The sequence below is a fragment of the Ambystoma mexicanum genome, unplaced genomic scaffold (genome assembly GCF_040938575.1).
Source record: "Ambystoma mexicanum isolate Mex_15411 unplaced genomic scaffold, UKY_AmexF1_1 Mex_scaf1, whole genome shotgun sequence".
In the NCBI taxonomy this organism is placed as follows: Eukaryota; Metazoa; Chordata; class Amphibia; order Caudata; family Ambystomatidae; genus Ambystoma; species Ambystoma mexicanum.
In genome coordinates this window covers 2,809,259-2,825,453 of record NW_027182324.1, presented here as the reverse complement: position 1 = coordinate 2,825,453, position 16,195 = coordinate 2,809,259, and the positions used below count along the sequence as shown (strand labels likewise).

Below are 16,195 nucleotides of genomic sequence, written 5' to 3'. Positions count from 1 at the left end.
TGAAACTCCATTGCACAAAACGAGCATGTCATTAATCGTCGATTTAGAGTGGACTGCATTGCCCAGTGTGTGCATTGAGGAGCACATGTTCGTCTTTACTGGGGAGCAAGTTTGCACTCATGAATGTGGCAAAACATTCAAATCCGTAAGTGGGTGAACATTAAAGTCCTAGATGCTGCAAATCTCTATATCTGGATACGGAATGACTGAAAAAAGTTATGTCTCCAGTGTCAAAATGTGTGTAATGCACTAGTAATTCATTTCCTTTATTGACCAGTGAGGTAGCCATGTATGGAGGTGCTGTAGAGTGAAAATCAAGTTTCAAATGGCAGTGATCCATCTGCCTGGATAGCTCAGTCGGTAGGGCATCAGACTTTTAATCTGAGGGTCCAGGGTTCAAGTCCCTGTTCAGGGGTACCTTTGCTTCTTTTACAAAAAATTAAGCAGGAAATATGAATTGCTCATTCTAATATGTGCTATTTCTGATGGCATCGCAACCTTGGGCAATATGACTCTAAGGTAGTGGAGTCCAGAGTTCTTGGATGCTTTGCCAACATTTCAAGCCTGACTGTGCTTCTAAATAGCATGAAATAGCAATCTTTGTACAAAGTTTTAATATTGGGGAGACAGATTGGTCGAAAAAAAAGCAGACAGGCGCTGCTGAGATTCGAACTCAGGATCTCCTGTTTACTAGACAGGCGCTTTAACCAACTGAGCCACAGCACCTTTTTTGCATCTGGTCTCCTTTCCTTCCTCATGTAATCAATCAGAAGTGAAATCCACTTTTTTAAGGCTGGGCTTCTGTTGCAATATAACTTTTCAAAATGTTTTCCAATTGACTGAAACTCCATTGCACAAAACGAGCATGTCATTAATCGTCGATTTAGAGTGGACTGCATTGCCCAGTGTGTGCATTGAGGAGCACATGTTCGTCTTTACTGGGGAGCAAGTTTGCACTCATGAATGTGGCAAAACATTCAAATCCGTAAGTGGGTGAACATTAAAGTCCTAGATGCTGCAAATCTCTATATCTGGATATGGAATGACTGAAAAAAGTTATGTCTCCAGTGTCAAAATGTGTGTAATGCACTAGTAATTCATTTCCTTTATTGACCAGTGAGGTAGCCATGTATGGAGGTGCTGTAGAGTGAAAATCAAGTTTCAAATGGGCAGTGATCCCTGTGCCTGGATAGCTCAGTCGGTAGAGCATCAGACTTTTAATCTGAGGGTCCAGGGTTCAAGTCCCTGTTCAGGCGTATCTTTGCTTCTTTTACAAAAAATTTAGCAGGAAATATGAATTGCTCATTCTAATATGTGCTATTTCTGATGGCATCGCAACCTTGGGCAATATGACTCTAAGGTAGTGGAGTCCAGAATTCTTGGATGCTTTGCCAACATTTCAAGCCTGACTGTGCTTCTAAATAGCATGAAATAACAATCTTTGTACAAAGTTTTAATATTGGGGAGACAGATTGGTCGAAAAAAAAGCAGACAGGCGCTGCTGAGATTCGAACTCAGGATCTCCTGTTTACTAGACAGGCGCTTTAACCAACTAATCCACAGCACCTCTTTTGCATCTGATCTCCTTTCCTTCCTCATGTAATCATTTAGAAGTGAAATCCACTTTTTTTAAGGCTGGGCTTCTGTTGCGATATAACTTTACAAAATGTTTTCCAATTGACTGAAACTCCATTGCACAAAACGAGCATGTCATTAATCGTTGATTTAGAGTGGACTGCATTGCCCAGTGTGTGTATTGAGGAGCACATGTTCGCCTTTACTGGGGAGCAATTTTGCACTCATGAATGTGGCAAATCATTCAAATCCGTAAGTGGGTGAACATTAAAGTCCTAGATGCTGCAAATCTCTATATCTGGATACGGAATGACTGAAAAAAGTTATGTCTCCAGTGTCAAATGTGTGTAATGCACTAGTAATTCATTTCTAAATAGCATGAAATAGCAATCTTTGTACAAAGTTTTAATATTGGGGAGACAGATTGGTCGAAAAAAAAGCAGACAGGCGCTGCTGAGATTCAAACTCAGGATCTCCTGTTTACTAGACAGGCGCTTTAACCAACTAAGCCACAGCACCTTTTTTGCATCTGGTCTCCTTTCCTTCCTCATGTAATCAATCAGAAGTGAAATCCACTTTTTTAAGGCTGGGCTTCTGTTGCAATATAACTTTTCAAAATGTTTTCCAATTGACTGAAACTCCATTGCACAAAACGAGCATGTCATTAATCGTCGATTTAGAGTGGACTGCATTGCCCAGTGTGTGCATTGAGGAGCACATGTTCGTCTTTACTGGGGAGCAAGTTTGCACTCATGAATGTGGCAAAACATTCAAATCCGTAAGTGGGTGAACATTAAAGTCCTAGATGCTGCAAATCTCTATATCTGGATACGGAATGACTGAAAAAAGTTATGTCTCCAGTGTCAAAATGTGTGTAATGCACTAGTAATTCATTTCCTTTATTGACCAGTGAGGTAGCCATGTATGGAGGTGCTGTAGAGTGAAAATCAAGTTTCAAATGGGCAGTGATCCCTGTGCCTGGATAGCTCAGTCGGTAGAACATCAGACTTTTAATCTGAGGGTCCAGGGTTCAAGTCCCTGTTCAGGCGTACCTTTGCTTCTTTTACAAAAAATTAAGCAGGAAATATGAATTGCTCATTCTAATATGTGCTATTTCTGATGGCATCGCAACCTTGGGCAATATGACTCTAAGGTAGTGGAGTCCAGAGTTCTTGGATGCTTTGCCAACATTTCAAGCCTCACTGTGCTTCTAAATAGCATGAAATAGCAATCTTTGTACAAAGTTTTAATATTGGGGAGACAGATTGGTCGAAAAAAAAGCAGACAGGCGCTGCTGAGATTCGAACTCAGGATCTCCTGTTTACTAGACAGGCGCTTTAACCAACTAAGCCACAGCACCCTTTTTGCATCTGGTCTCCTTTCCTTCCTCATGTAATCATTTAGAAGTGAAATCCACTTTTTTAAGGCTGGGCTTCTGTTGCAATATAACTTTTCAAAATGTTTTCCAATTGACTGAAACTCCATTGCACAAAACGAGCATGTCATTAATCGTCGATTTAGAGTGGACTGCATTGCCCAGTGTGTGCATTGAGGAGCACATGTTCGTCTTTACTGGGGAGCAAGTTTGCACTCATGAATGTGGCAAAACATTCAAATCCGTAAGTGGGTGAACATTAAAGTCCTAGATGCTGCAAATCTCTATATCTGGATACGGAATGACTGAAAAAAGTTATGTCTCCAGTGTCAAAATGTGTGTAATGCACTAGTAATTCATTTCCTTTATTGACCAGTGAGGTAGCCATGTATGGAGGTGCTGTAGAGTGAAAATCAAGTTTCAAATGGCAGTGATCCATCTGCCTGGATAGCTCAGTCGGTAGGGCATCAGACTTTTAATCTGAGGGTCCAGGGTTCAAGTCCCTGTTCAGGCGTACCTTTGCTTCTTTTACAAAAAATTAAGCAGGAAATATGAATTGCTCATTCTAATATGTGCTATTTCTGATGGCATCGCAACCTTGGGCAATATGACTCTAAGGTAGTGGAGTCCAGAGTTCTTGGATGCTTTGCCAACATTTCAAGCCTGACTGTGCTTCTAAATAGCATGAAATAGCAATCTTTGTACAAAGTTTTAATATTGGGGAGACAGATTGGTCGAAAAAAAAGCAGACAGGCGCTGCTGAGATTCGAACTCAGGATCTCCTGTTTACTAGACAGGCGCTTTAACCAACTGAGCCACAGCACCTTTTTTGCATCTGGTCTCCTTTCCTTCCTCATGTAATCAATCAGAAGTGAAATCCACTTTTTTAAGGCTGGGCTTCTGTTGCAATATAACTTTTCAAAATGTTTTCCAATTGACTGAAACTCCATTGCACAAAACGAGCATGTCATTAATCGTCGATTTAGAGTGGACTGCATTGCCCAGTGTGTGCATTGAGGAGTACATGTTCGTCTTTACTGGGGAGCAAGTTTGCACTCATGAATGTGGCAAAACATTCAAATCCGTAAGTGGGTGAACATTAAAGTCCTAGATGCTGCAAATCTCTATATCTGGATATGGAATGACTGAAAAAAGTTATGTCTCCAGTGTCAAAATGTGTGTAATGCACTAGTAATTCATTTCCTTTATTGACCAGTGAGGTAGCCATGTATGGAGGTGCTGTAGAGTGAAAATCAAGTTTCAAATGGGCAGTGATCCCTGTGCCTGGATAGCTCAGTCGGTAGAGCATCAGACTTTTAATCTGAGGGTCGAGGGTTCAAGTCCCTGTTCAGGCGTATCTTTGCTTCTTTTACAAAAAATTTAGCAGGAAATATGAATTGCTCATTCTAATATGTGCTATTTCTGATGGCATCGCAACCTTGGGCAATATGACTCTAAGGTAGTGGAGTCCAGAATTCTTGGATGCTTTGCCAACATTTCAAGCCTGACTGTGCTTCTAAATAGCATGAAATAACAATCTTTGTACAAAGTTTTAATATTGGGGAGACAGATTGGTCGAAAAAAAAGCAGACAGGCGCTGCTGAGATTCGAACTCAGGATCTCCTGTTTACTAGACAGGCGCTTTAACCAACTAAGCCACAGCACCTCTTTTGCATCTGATCTCCTTTCCTTCCTCATGTAATCATTTAGAAGTGAAATCCACTTTTTTTAAGGCTGGGCTTCTGTTGCGATATAACTTTACAAAATGTTTTCCAATTGACTGAAACTCCATTGCACAAAACGAGCATGTCATTAATCGTTGATTTAGAGTGGACTGCATTGCCCAGTGTGTGTATTGAGGAGCACATGTTCGCCTTTACTGGGGAGCAATTTTGCACTCATGAATGTGGCAAATCATTCAAATCCGTAAGTGGGTGAACATTAAAGTCCTAGATGCTGCAAATCTCTATATCTGGATACGGAATGACTGAAAAAAGTCATGTCTCCAGTGTCAAAATGTGTGTAATGCACTAGTAATTCATTTCCTTTATTGACCAGTGAGGTAGCCATGTATGGAGGTGCTGTAGAGTGAAAATCAAGTTTCAAATGGGCAGTGATCCCTGTGCCTGGATGGATCAGTCGTTAGAGCATCAGACTTTTAATCTGAGGGTCCAGGGTTCAAGTCCCTGTTCAGGCGTACCTTTGCTTCTTTTACAAAAAATTAAGCAGGAAATATGAATTGCTCATTCTAATATGTGCTGTTTCTGATGGCATCGCAACCTTGGGCAATCTGACTCTAAGGTAGTGGAGTCCAGAGTTCTTGGATGCTTTGCCAACATTTCAAGCCTGACTGTGCTTCTAAATAGCATGAAATAGCAATCTTTGTACAAAGTTTTAATATTGGGGAGACAGATTGGTCGAAAAAAAAGCAGACAGGCGCTGCTGAGATTCAAACTCAGGATCTCCTGTTTACTAGACAGGCGCTTTAACCAACTAAGCCACAGCACCTTTTTTGCATCTGGTCTCCTTTCCTTCCTCATGTAATCAATCAGAAGTGAAATCCACTTTTTTAAGGCTGGGCTTCTGTTGCAATATAACTTTTCAAAATGTTTTCCAATTGACTGAAACTCCATTGCACAAAACGAGCATGTCATTAATCGTCGATTTAGAGTGGACTGCATTGCCCAGTGTGTGCATTGAGGAGCACATGTTCGTCTTTACTGGGGAGCAAGTTTGCACTCATGAATGTGGCAAAACATTCAAATCCGTAAGTGGGTGAACATTAAAGTCCTAGATGCTGCAAATCTTTATATCTGGATACGGAATGACTGAAAAAAGTTATGTCTCCAGTGTCAAAATGTGTGTAATGCACTAGTAATTCATTTCCTTTATTGACCAGTGAGGTAGCCATGTATGGAGGTGCTGTAGAGTGAAAATCAAGTTTCAAATGGGCAGTGATCCCTGTGCCTGGATAGCTCAGTCGGTAGAACATCAGACTTTTAATCTGAGGGTCCAGGGTTCAAGTCCCTGTTCAGGCGTACCTTTGCTTCTTTTACAAAAAATTAAGCAGGAAATATGAATTGCTCATTCTAATATGTGCTATTTCTGATGGCATCGCAACCTTGGGCAATATGACTCTAAGGTAGTGGAGTCCAGAGTTCTTGGATGCTTTGCCAACATTTCAAGCCTCACTGTGCTTCTAAATAGCATGAAATAGCAATCTTTGTACAAAGTTTTAATATTGGGGAGACAGATTGGTCGAAAAAAAAAGCAGACAGGCGCTGCTGAGATTCGAACTCAGGATCTCCTGTTTACTAGACAGGCGCTTTAACCAACTAAGCCACAGCACCCTTTTTGCATCTGGTCTCCTTTCCTTCCTCATGTAATCATTTAGAAGTGAAATCCACTTTTTTAAGGCTGGGCTTCTGTTGCAATATAACTTTTCAAAATGTTTTCCAATTGACTGAAACTCCATTGCACAAAACGAGCATGTCATTAATCGTCGATTTAGAGTGGACTGCATTGCCCAGTGTGTGCATTGAGGAGCACATGTTCGTCTTTACTGGGGAGCAAGTTTGCACTCATGAATGTGGCAAAACATTCAAATCCGTAAGTGGGTGAACATTAAAGTCCTAGATGCTGCAAATCTCTATATCTGGATACGGAATGACTGAAAAAAGTTATGTCTCCAGTGTCAAAATGTGTGTAATGCACTAGTAATTCATTTCCTTTATTGACCAGTGAGGTAGCCATGTATGGAGGTGCTGTAGAGTGAAAATCAAGTTTCAAATGGCAGTGATCCATCTGCCTGGATAGCTCAGTCGGTAGGGCATCAGACTTTTAATCTGAGGGTCCAGGGTTCAAGTCCCTGTTCAGGCGTACCTTTGCTTCTTTTACAAAAAATTAAGCAGGAAATATGAATTGCTCATTCTAATATGTGCTATTTCTGATGGCATCGCAACCTTGGGCAATATGACTCTAAGGTAGTGGAGTCCAGAGTTCTTGGATGCTTTGCCAACATATCAAGCCTGACTGTGCTTCTAAATAGCATGAAATAGCAATCTTTGTACAAAGTTTTAATATTTGGGAGACAGATTGGTCGAAAAAAAGCAGACAGGCGCTGTTGAGATTCGAACTCAGGATCTCCTGTTTACTAGACAGGGCTTTAACCAACTAAGCCACAGCACCTTTTTTGCATCTGGTCTCCTTTCCTTCCTCATGTAATCATTTAGAAGTGAAATCCACTTTTTTAAGGCTGGGCTTCTGTTGCAATATAACTTTTCAAAATGTTTTCCAATTGACTGAAACTCCATTGCACAAAACGAGCATGTCATTAATCGTCGATTTAGAGTGGACTGCATTGCCCAGTGTGTGCATTGAGGAGCACATGTTCGTCTTTACTGGGGAGCAAGTTTGCACTCATGAATGTGGCAAAACATTCAAATCCGTAAGTGGGTGAACATTAAAGTCCTAGATGCTGCAAATCTCTATATCTGGATACGGAATGACTGAAAAAAGTTATGTCTCCAGTGTCAAAATGTGTGTAATGCACTAGTAATTCATTTCCTTTATTGACCAGTGAGGTAGCCATGTATGGAGGTGCTGTAGAGTGAAAATCAAGTTTCAAATGGGCAGTGATCCCTGTGCCTGGATAGCTCAGTCGGTAGAGCATCAGACTTTTAATCTGAGGGTCCAGGGTTCAAGTCCCTGTTCAGGCGTATCTTTGCTTCTTTTACAAAAAATTTAGCAGGAAATATGAATTGCTCATTCTAATATGTGCTATTTCTGATGGCATCGCAACCTTGGGCAATATGACTCTAAGGTAGTGGAGTCCAGAATTCTTGGATGCTTTGCCAACATTTCAAGCCTGACTGTGCTTCTAAATAGCATGAAATAACAATCTTTGTACAAAGTTTTAATATTGGGGAGACAGATTGGTCGAAAAAAAAGCAGACAGGCGCTGCTGAGGTTCGAACTCAGGATCTCCAGTTTACTAGACAGGCGCTTTAACCAACTAAGCCACAGCACCTCTTTTGCATCTGATCTCCTGTCCTTCCTCATGTAATCATTTAGAAGTGAAATCCACTTTTTTTAAGGCTGGGCTTCTGTTGCAATATAACTTTACAAAATGTTTTCCAATTGACTGAAACTCCATTGCACAAAACGAGCATGTCATTAATCGTTGATTTAGAGTGGACTGCATTGCCCAGTGTGTGTATTGAGGAGCACATGTTCGCCTTTACTGGGGAGCAATTTTGCACTCATGAATGTGGAAAAACATTCAAATCCGTAAGTGGGTGAACATTAAAGTCCTAGATGCTGCAAATCTCTATATCTGGATACGGAATGACTGAAAAAAGTTATGTCTCCAGTGTCAAAATGTGTGTAATGCACTAGTAATTCATTTCCTTTATTGACCAGTGAAGTAGCCATGTATGGAGGTGCTGTAGAGTGAAAATCAAGTTTCAAATGGGCAGTGATCCTTGTGCCTGGATAGCTCAGTCGGTAGAGCATCAGACTTTTAATCTCAGGGTCCAGGGTTCAAGTCCCTGTTCAGGCGTACCTTTGCTTCTTTTACAAAAAATTAAGCAGGAAATATGAATTGCTCATTCTAATATGTGCTATTTCTGATGGCATCGCAACCTTGGGCAATATGATTCTAAGGTAGTGGAGTCCAGAGTTCTTGGATGCTTTGCCAACATTTCAAGCCTGACTGTGCTTCTAAATAGCATGAAATAGCAATCTTTGTACAAAGTTTTAATATTGGGGAGACAGATTGGTCGAAAAAAAAGCAGACAGGCGCTGCTGAGATTCGAACTCAGGATCTCCTGTTTACTAGACAGGCGCTTTAACCAACTAAGCCACAGCACCTTTTTTGCATCTGGTTTCCTTTCCTTCCTCATGTAATCATTTAGAAGTGAAATCCACTTTTTTAAGGCTGGGCTTCTGTTGCAATATAACTTTTCAAAATGTTTTCCAATTGACTGAAACTCCATTGCACAAAACGAGCATGTCATTAATCGTCGATTTAGAGTGGACTGCATTGCCCAGTGTGTGCATTGAGGAGCACATGTTCGTCTTTACTGGGGAGCAAGTTTGCACTCATGAATGTGGCAAAACATTCAAATCCGTAAGTGGGTGAACATTAAAGTCCTAGATGCTGCAAATCTCTATATCTGGATACGGAATGACTGAAAAAAGTTATGTCTCCAGTGTCAAAATGTGTGTAATGCACTAGTAATTCATTTCCTTTATTGACCAGTGAGGTAGCCATGTATGGAGGTGCTGTAGAGTGAAAATCAAGTTTCAAATGGGCAGTGATCCTTGTGCCTGGATAGCTCAGTCGGTAGAGCATCAGACTTTTAATCTGAGGGTCCAGGGTTCAAGTCCCTGTTCAGGCGTACCTTTGCTTCTTTTACAAAAAATTAAGCAGGAAATATGAATTGCTCATTCTAATATGTGCTATTTCTGATGGCATCGCAACCTTGGGCAATATGACTCTAAGGTAGTGGAGTCCAGAGTTCTTGGATGCTTTGCCAACATTTCAAGCCTGACTGTGCTTCTAAATAGCATGAAACAGCAATCTTTGTACAAAGTTTTAATATTGGGGAGACAGATTGGTCGAAAAAAAAGCAGACAGGCGCTGCTGAGATTCGAACTCAGGATCTCCTGTTTACTAGACAGGCGCTTTAACCAACTAAGCCACAGCACCTTTTTTGCATCTGGTCTCCTTTCCTTCCTCATGTAATCATTTAGAAGTGAAATCCACTTTTTTAAGGCTGGGCTTCTGTTGCAATATAACTTTTCAAAATGTTTTCCAATTGACTGAAACTCCATTGCACAAAACGAGCATGTCATTAATCGTCGATTTAGAGTGGACTGCATTGCCCAGTGTGTGCATTGAGGAGCACATGTTCGTCTTTACTGGGGAGCAAGTTTGCACTCATGAATGTGGCAAAACATTCAAATCCGTAAGTGGGTGAACATTAAAGTCCTAGATGCTGCAAATCTCTATATCTGGATACGGAATGACTGAAAAAAGTTATGTCTCCAGTGTCAAAATGTGTGTAATGCACTAGTAATTCATTTCCTTTATTGACCAGTGAGGTAGCCATGTATGGAGGTGCTGTAGAGTGAAAATCAAGTTTCAAATGGGCAGTGATCCCTGTGCCTGGATAGCTCAGTCGGTAGAGCATCAGACTTTTAATCTGAGGGTCCAGGGTTCAAGTCCCTGTTCAGGCATACCTTTGCTTCTTTTACAAAAAATTAAGCAGGAAATATGAATTGCTCATTCTAATATGTGCTGTTTCTGATGGCATCGCAACCTTGGGCAATATGACTCTAAGGTAGTGGAGTCCAGAGTTCTTGGATGCTTTGCCAACATTTCAAGCCTGACTGTGCTTCTAAATAGCATGAAATAGCAATCTTTGTACAAAGTTTTAATATTGGGGAGACAGATTGGTCGAAAAAAAAGCAGACAGGCGCTGCTGAGATTCGAACTCAGGATCTCCTGTTTACTAGACAGGCGCTTTAACCAACTGAGCCACAGCACCTTTTTTGCATCTGGTCTCCTTTCCTTCCTCATGTAATCAATCAGAAGTGAAATCCACTTTTTTAAGGCTGGGCTTCTGTTGCAATATAACTTTTCAAAATGTTTTCCAATTGACTGAAACTCCATTGCACAAAACGAGCATGTCATTAATCGTCGATTTAGAGTGGACTGCATTGCCCAGTGTGTGCATTGAGGAGTACATGTTCGTCTTTACTGGGGAGCAAGTTTGCACTCATGAATGTGGCAAAACATTCAAATCCGTAAGTGGGTGAACATTAAAGTCCTAGATGCTGCAAATCTCTATATCTGGATATGGAATGACTGAAAAAAGTTATGTCTCCAGTGTCAAAATGTGTGTAATGCACTAGTAATTCATTTCCTTTATTGACCAGTGAGGTAGCCATGTATGGAGGTGCTGTAGAGTGAAAATCAAGTTTCAAATGGGCAGTGATCCCTGTGCCTGGATAGCTCAGTCGGTAGAGCATCAGACTTTTAATCTGAGGGTCCAGGGTTCAAGTCCCTGTTCAGGCGTATCTTTGCTTCTTTTACAAAAAATTTAGCAGGAAATATGAATTGCTCATTCTAATATGTGCTATTTCTGATGGCATCGCAACCTTGGGCAATATGACTCTAAGGTAGTGGAGTCCAGAATTCTTGGATGCTTTGCCAACATTTCAAGCCTGACTGTGCTTCTAAATAGCATGAAATAACAATCTTTGTACAAAGTTTTAATATTGGGGAGACAGATTGGTCGAAAAAAAAAGCAGACAGGCGCTGCTGAGATTCGAACTCAGGATCTCCTGTTTACTAGACAGGCGCTTTAACCAACTAAGCCACAGCACCTCTTTTGCGTCTGATCTTCTTTCCTTCCTCATGTAATCATTTAGAAGTGAAATCCACTTTTTTTAAGGCTGGGCTTCTGTTGCGATATAACTTTACAAAATGTTTTCCAATTGACTGAAACTCCATTGCACAAAACGAGCATGTCATTAATCGTTGATTTAGAGTGGACTGCATTGCCCAGTGTGTGTATTGAGGAGCACATGTTCGCCTTTACTGGGGAGCAATTTTGCACTCATGAATGTGGCAAATCATTCAAATCCGTAAGTGGGTGAACATTAAAGTCCTAGATGCTGCAAATCTCTATATCTGGATACGGAATGACTGAAAAAAGTTATGTCTCCAGTGTCAAAATGTGTGTAATGCACTAGTAATTCATTTCCTTTATTGACCAGTGAGGTAGCCATGTATGGAGGTGCTGTAGAGTGAAAATCAAGTTTCAAATGGGCAGTGATCCCTGTGCCTGGATAGATCAGTCGTTAGAGCATCAGACTTTTAATCTGAGGGTCCAGGGTTCAAGTCCCTGTTCAGGCGTACCTTTGCTTCTTTTACAAAAAATTAAGCAGGAAATATGAATTGCTCATTCTAATATGTGCTGTTTCTGATGGCATCGCAACCTTGGGCAATATGACTCTAAGGTAGTGGAGTCCAGAGTTCTTGGATGCTTTGCCAACATTTCAAGCCTGACTGTGCTTCTAAATAGCATGAAATAGCAATCTTTGTACAAAGTTTTAATATTGGGGAGACAGATTGGTCGAAAAAAAGCAGACAGGCGCTGCTGAGATTCGAACTCAGGATCTCCTGTTTACTAGACAGGGCTTTAACCAACTAAGCCACAGCACCTTTTTTGCATCTGGTCTCCTTTCCTTCCTCATGTAATCATTTAGAAGTGAAATCCACTTTTTTAAGGCTGGGCTTCTGTTGCAATATAACTTTTCAAAATGTTTTCCAATTGACTGAAACTCCATTGCACAAAACGAGCATGTCATTAATCGTCGATTTAGAGTGGACTGCATTGCCCAGTGTGTGCATTGAGGAGCACATGTTCGTCTTTACTGGGGAGCAAGTTTGCACTCATGAATGTGGCAAAACATTCAAATCCGTAAGTGGGTGAACATTAAAGTCCTAGATGCTGCAAATCTCTATATCTGGATACGGAATGACTGAAAAAAGTTATGTCTCCAGTGTCAAAATGTGTGTAATGCACTAGTAATTCATTTCCTTTATTGACCAGTGAGGTAGCCATGTATGGAGGTGCTGTAGAGTGAAAATCAAGTTTCAAATGGGCAGTGATCCCTGTGCCTGGATAGCTCAGTCGGTAGAGCATCAGACTTTTAATCTGAGGGTCCAGGGTTCAAGTCCCTGTTCAGGCGTATCTTTGCTTCTTTTACAAAAAATTTAGCAGGAAATATGAATTGCTCATTCTAATATGTGCTATTTCTGATGGCATCGCAACCTTGGGCAATATGACTCTAAGGTAGTGGAGTCCAGAATTCTTGGATGCTTTGCCAACATTTCAAGCCTGACTGTGCTTCTAAATAGCATGAAATAACAATCTTTGTACAAAGTTTTAATATTGGGGAGACAGATTGGTCGAAAAAAAAGCAGACAGGCGCTGCTGAGGTTCGAACTCAGGATCTCCAGTTTACTAGACAGGCGCTTTAACCAACTAAGCCACAGCACCTCTTTTGCATCTGATCTCCTGTCCTTCCTCATGTAATCATTTAGAAGTGAAATCCACTTTTTTTAAGGCTGGGCTTCTGTTGCAATATAACTTTACAAAATGTTTTCCAATTGACTGAAACTCCATTGCACAAAACGAGCATGTCATTAATCGTTGATTTAGAGTGGACTGCATTGCCCAGTGTGTGTATTGAGGAGCACATGTTCGCCTTTACTGGGGAGCAATTTTGCACTCATGAATGTGGAAAAACATTCAAATCCGTAAGTGGGTGAACATTAAAGTCCTAGATGCTGCAAATCTCTATATCTGGATACGGAATGACTGAAAAAAGTTATGTCTCCAGTGTCAAAATGTGTGTAATGCACTAGTAATTCATTTCCTTTATTGACCAGTGAAGTAGCCATGTATGGAGGTGCTGTAGAGTGAAAATCAAGTTTCAAATGGGCAGTGATCCTTGTGCCTGGATAGCTCAGTCGGTAGAGCATCAGACTTTTAATCTCAGGGTCCAGGGTTCAAGTCCCTGTTCAGGCGTACCTTTGCTTCTTTTACAAAAAATTAAGCAGGAAATATGAATTGCTCATTCTAATATGTGCTATTTCTGATGGCATCGCAACCTTGGGCAATATGATTCTAAGGTAGTGGAGTCCAGAGTTCTTGGATGCTTTGCCAACATTTCAAGCCTGACTGTGCTTCTAAATAGCATGAAATAGCAATCTTTGTACAAAGTTTTAATATTGGGGAGACAGATTGGTCGAAAAAAAGCAGACAGGCGCTGCTGAGATTCGAACTCAGGATCTCCTGTTTACTAGACAGGCGCTTTAACCAACTAAGCCACAGCACCTTTTTTGCATCTGGTTTCCTTTCCTTCCTCATGTAATCATTTAGAAGTGAAATCCACTTTTTTAAGGCTGGGCTTCTGTTGCAATATAACTTTTCAAAATGTTTTCCAATTGACTGAAACTCCATTGCACAAAACGAGCATGTCATTAATCGTCGATTTAGAGTGGACTGCATTGCCCAGTGTGTGCATTGAGGAGCACATGTTCGTCTTTACTGGGGAGCAAGTTTGCACTCATGAATGTGGCAAAACATTCAAATCCGTAAGTGGGTGAACATTAAAGTCCTAGATGCTGCAAATCTCTATATCTGGATACGGAATGACTGAAAAAAGTTATGTCTCCAGTGTCAAAATGTGTGTAATGCACTAGTAATTCATTTCCTTTATTGACCAGTGAGGTAGCCATGTATGGAGGTGCTGTAGAGTGAAAATCAAGTTTCAAATGGGCAGTGATCCTTGTGCCTGGATAGCTCAGTCGGTAGAGCATCAGACTTTTAATCTGAGGGTCCAGGGTTCAAGTCCCTGTTCAGGCGTACCTTTGCTTCTTTTACAAAAAATTAAGCAGGAAATATGAATTGCTCATTCTAATATGTGCTATTTCTGATGGCATCGCAACCTTGGGCAATATGACTCTAAGGTAGTGGAGTCCAGAGTTCTTGGATGCTTTGCCAACATTTCAAGCCTGACTGTGCTTCTAAATAGCATGAAACAGCAATCTTTGTACAAAGTTTTAATATTGGGGAGACAGATTGGTCGAAAAAAAAGCAGACAGGCGCTGCTGAGATTCGAACTCAGGATCTCCTGTTTACTAGACAGGCGCTTTAACCAACTAAGCCACAGCACCTTTTTTGCATCTGGTCTCCTTTCCTTCCTCATGTAATCATTTAGAAGTGAAATCCACTTTTTTAAGGCTGGGCTTCTGTTGCAATATAACTTTTCAAAATGTTTTCCAATTGACTGAAACTCCATTGCACAAAACGAGCATGTCATTAATCGTCGATTTAGAGTGGACTGCATTGCCCAGTGTGTGCATTGAGGAGCACATGTTCGTCTTTACTGGGGAGCAAGTTTGCACTCATGAATGTGGCAAAACATTCAAATCCGTAAGTGGGTGAACATTAAAGTCCTAGATGCTGCAAATCTCTATATCTGGATACGGAATGACTGAAAAAAGTTATGTCTCCAGTGTCAAAATGTGTGTAATGCACTAGTAATTCATTTCCTTTATTGACCAGTGAGGTAGCCATGTATGGAGGTGCTGTAGAGTGAAAATCAAGTTTCAAATGGGCAGTGATCCCTGTGCCTGGATAGCTCAGTCGGTAGAGCATCAGACTTTTAATCTGAGGGTCCAGGGTTCAAGTCCCTGTTCAGGCATACCTTTGCTTCTTTTACAAAAAATTAAGCAGGAAATATGAATTGCTCATTCTAATATGTGCTGTTTCTGATGGCATCGCAACCTTGGGCAATATGACTCTAAGGTAGTGGAGTCCAGAGTTCTTGGATGCTTTGCCAACATTTCAAGCCTGACTGTGCTTCTAAATAGCATGAAATAGCAATCTTTGTACAAAGTTTTAATATTGGGGAGACAGATTGGTCGAAAAAAAAGCAGACAGGCGCTGCTGAGATTCGAACTCAGGATCTCCTGTTTACTAGACAGGCGCTTTAACCAACTGAGCCACAGCACCTTTTTTGCATCTGGTCTCCTTTCCTTCCTCATGTAATCAATCAGAAGTGAAATCCACTTTTTTAAGGCTGGGCTTCTGTTGCAATATAACTTTTCAAAATGTTTTCCAATTGACTGAAACTCCATTGCACAAAACGAGCATGTCATTAATCGTCGATTTAGAGTGGACTGCATTGCCCAGTGTGTGCATTGAGGAGTACATGTTCGTCTTTACTGGGGAGCAAGTTTGCACTCATGAATGTGGCAAAACATTCAAATCCGTAAGTGGGTGAACATTAAAGTCCTAGATGCTGCAAATCTCTATATCTGGATATGGAATGACTGAAAAAAGTTATGTCTCCAGTGTCAAAATGTGTGTAATGCACTAGTAATTCATTTCCTTTATTGACCAGTGAGGTAGCCATGTATGGAGGTGCTGTAGAGTGAAAATCAAGTTTCAAATGGGCAGTGATCCCTGTGCCTGGATAGCTCAGTCGGTAGAGCATCAGACTTTTAATCTGAGGGTCCAGGGTTCAAGTCCCTGTTCAGGCGTATCTTTGCTTCTTTTACAAAAAATTTTGCAGGATATACGAATTGCTCATTCTAATATGTGCTATTTCTGATGGCATTGCAACCTTGGGCAATATGACTCTAAGGTAGTGGAGTCC

At 40.9% G+C, this 16,195-nt stretch overlaps 10 non-coding genes across 10 annotated transcripts; 2 read left to right on the top strand and 8 right to left on the bottom strand.

Annotated features, from left to right (window-relative positions):
* Positions 1–2,861: 2,861 nt before the first annotated feature.
* TRNAT-AGU (transfer RNA threonine (anticodon AGU)) lies at positions 2,862–2,935 on the bottom strand. Its single transcript has one exon. It is a non-coding gene; the product is annotated as a tRNA-Thr (tRNA).
* Positions 2,936–4,542: 1,607 nt separating this feature from the next.
* TRNAT-AGU (transfer RNA threonine (anticodon AGU)) lies at positions 4,543–4,616 on the bottom strand. Its single transcript has one exon. It is a non-coding gene; the product is annotated as a tRNA-Thr (tRNA).
* Positions 4,617–6,226: 1,610 nt separating this feature from the next.
* Positions 6,227–6,300, bottom strand: TRNAT-AGU (transfer RNA threonine (anticodon AGU)). Its single transcript has one exon. It is a non-coding gene; the product is annotated as a tRNA-Thr (tRNA).
* A 2,447-nt stretch (positions 6,301–8,747) lies between these two features.
* On the bottom strand, positions 8,748–8,821 carry TRNAT-AGU (transfer RNA threonine (anticodon AGU)). Its single transcript has one exon. It is a non-coding gene; the product is annotated as a tRNA-Thr (tRNA).
* Positions 8,822–9,588: 767 nt separating this feature from the next.
* TRNAT-AGU (transfer RNA threonine (anticodon AGU)) lies at positions 9,589–9,662 on the bottom strand. Its single transcript has one exon. It is a non-coding gene; the product is annotated as a tRNA-Thr (tRNA).
* Positions 9,663–10,119: 457 nt separating this feature from the next.
* Positions 10,120–10,192, top strand: TRNAK-UUU (transfer RNA lysine (anticodon UUU)). Its single transcript has one exon. It is a non-coding gene; the product is annotated as a tRNA-Lys (tRNA).
* Positions 10,193–11,271: 1,079 nt separating this feature from the next.
* Positions 11,272–11,345, bottom strand: TRNAT-AGU (transfer RNA threonine (anticodon AGU)). The gene has a single exon. It is a non-coding gene; the product is annotated as a tRNA-Thr (tRNA).
* Positions 11,346–13,793: 2,448 nt separating this feature from the next.
* On the bottom strand, positions 13,794–13,867 carry TRNAT-AGU (transfer RNA threonine (anticodon AGU)). The gene has a single exon. It is a non-coding gene; the product is annotated as a tRNA-Thr (tRNA).
* Positions 13,868–14,634: 767 nt separating this feature from the next.
* Positions 14,635–14,708, bottom strand: TRNAT-AGU (transfer RNA threonine (anticodon AGU)). Its single transcript has one exon. It is a non-coding gene; the product is annotated as a tRNA-Thr (tRNA).
* Positions 14,709–15,165: 457 nt separating this feature from the next.
* TRNAK-UUU (transfer RNA lysine (anticodon UUU)) lies at positions 15,166–15,238 on the top strand. Its single transcript has one exon. It is a non-coding gene; the product is annotated as a tRNA-Lys (tRNA).
* Positions 15,239–16,195: the final 957 nt, after the last annotated feature.